We start from the raw sequence: 2,321 nt of genomic DNA, 5'->3' as shown, positions 1-2,321 counted from the left end.
ATTCCAAAACCAGGGGGGCATGTGTTATCACCAGAATTTGACCGAATTAGAGGTGGGCCGCGATCAAGATGGGCTTGAAGAATATACATGGAAGAATATACGTGAATCGGCCTTATATGCAAAGTTTGGGCTAGTTTGCCCTTGTATCTGTAATATAGTAGGATACGTGTCGGTTAGTTAGAGTTTGTCTCGTGCACGGTGGGGATTATTCCCACGTTAGAAAGTCTACGGACTATAAATATGTATCTAGGGTTTATGAAATAAACAACAATCACGTTCACCACAAACCAATCTAGGCGCATCGCCAACTCCCTTGTCTCGAGGGTTTCTTCCGGGTAAGCATCATGCTGCCTAGATCGCATCTTGCGATCTAGGCAGTACAAGTTTATTCGTCGTTCATGCGTTGCTCGTACTAAAGCCTTTTTGATGGCGAGCAACGTAGTTATCTTAGATGTGTTAGGGTTAGCATTGTTCTTCGTATCATATGCTATCGTCGTGCAACCCTTAGACATCTAGCCGCCCTTACGCCTATCTTAGGCGTAGGGGCGGCACCCCGCTTGATCATTATTTAGTAGATCCGATCCGTTATGGTTGCTCCTTGTTCTTCAAGGATTAGTTTAATATCTGCATAGTTAGGCCTTACAAAGGGTTGAAGGATCCAGCGGCGCGTAGGGTGTAGTTTGCTAGCCCTAGACAGGATGTTCCGGGGATCAACCTCGTGTTGGTTTTTAGGCCCTGTCTAGGATCGGCTTACGATCACCGTGCGCGGCCGCGAGGCTCAATCACGAGTAGGACGTTCCGATTATGCGGTGAAAACCCTAAATCGTCGTAGATCGTTTTAGCTTTATTTTGATCAAGCAGGACCACCATATATTCGTACACCTCGTGCGAATCATGGGTGGATCGGCTCTTTGAGCCGATTCACAGGACAACCTGAGAGCCGATCGAGGCTCGTATTTAATGTTTACGTGTATGCCATGCAGGAAACTAAGCGAGGCATCTCCATCACCTTCCTGACCAGGTATAGGTCAGGTGGCACGCCCTTGCACCAGCATCGGACGTGCGTGCCGGAGTCTTTGCGGGCCGTCGCTCGGAGGGACCAGGGCCAGCCGCAGCCCTAAGTTGCTCCCGGCTCTCCTGTGTTGCCCGTCGTTGCTCGCCGGTGGGTTTCTGACCGCAACAGCTTGGGAGGAGGGGGCCATCGTAGGCGGCGAGTTCACGCTCGTACCTTCGCCGGAAGAAGTCGTTCCACGCGGCGTAGTTGTTGGGGAAGAAGCGCGGCTCGGCGTCGAGGGCGTCGCCTCCCACTGGTGGCGGCAGGATCGGGACGCCCCCCGTGCTCAGGCGTCAGCCTCCGTGCTCGCGGATGTCCGGCGGCGCCGGGTAGCCCGCCTTGTGCAGCAGCCTCCCTCCCATTGGTGCAGCGACCGCCGGCCGAAAGCCATTGTTCGCCACGCCGTCGCCTGGGAAGCGGTTCGCCATTGCTGGAGGAGTTTTCGGGGAGAGTAGGGGGCGGCTGTGGTGAATGCGGCCAGAAGCGGTAGCTCCGCCATAAATAGAGGGAGCAGCGAATTCGAGGAGACGGCATTAACTCGTCGTGTGGAAGCTACGCGTCATGGCGAATACTGATCGACGGCAGGCTTTTGCAGTGTGCGGAAGACGATGGGATAAGGACGACAATCGGCCTTTGTCGCCAACAAGTCGGGGCCACCAATCACGCGGGAACTTTCCTCGACGATTCACGCGCTTTTGTTTCCTCCGGACTCCCGACCGCTCCCCGGGGCGGGGTTGATATGGGCTCGCCAAATGGATGAAAGCGCAAATCAGAACGAAAACGAGAAATCATGGGCGTGACTGGGCCAAATGGATGAAAGCGCAAATCAGAACGAAAACGAGAATACATAGTAGAGCACCGCATCAAACCTTCTGACAGAAAAAGCGGCTCATATTATTGGTTCGCATCATACAAATAAACAAAGATTTCTTCCACCGGTCAGTGCATGTGAAAGGAATCGCTGTGTGTATGCAAGGAACAGAAAGAGACTAAACTTGCCTATTCAACCGGTGCTTCGGATGAGGGATCCTCACGGAGGGGAGAAGAAGTAGGGGCTATCGGGCGGAGAGTTCTCGTGATGGTGGTACGCGATTTACCCAACTTCGGAACACCTCCATGATGATAGGGCCTACTATTGGTTGTCTGAAATTATCTGGGCGCTTTCACGTGGTTACAATGAGTTGTGGTTATGTCTCTAGGGCTCCCAGGATCCGGCTTATAAAGACGCTCGGATCTAGAGTTTCTACGGAGAGTCCTAGCCATAATA

This window comes from Lolium perenne, chromosome 3 (genome assembly GCF_019359855.2).
Source record: "Lolium perenne isolate Kyuss_39 chromosome 3, Kyuss_2.0, whole genome shotgun sequence".
Classification (NCBI taxonomy): Eukaryota; Viridiplantae; Streptophyta; class Magnoliopsida; order Poales; family Poaceae; genus Lolium; species Lolium perenne.
Note: the sequence above shows the minus strand (reverse complement) of the source record.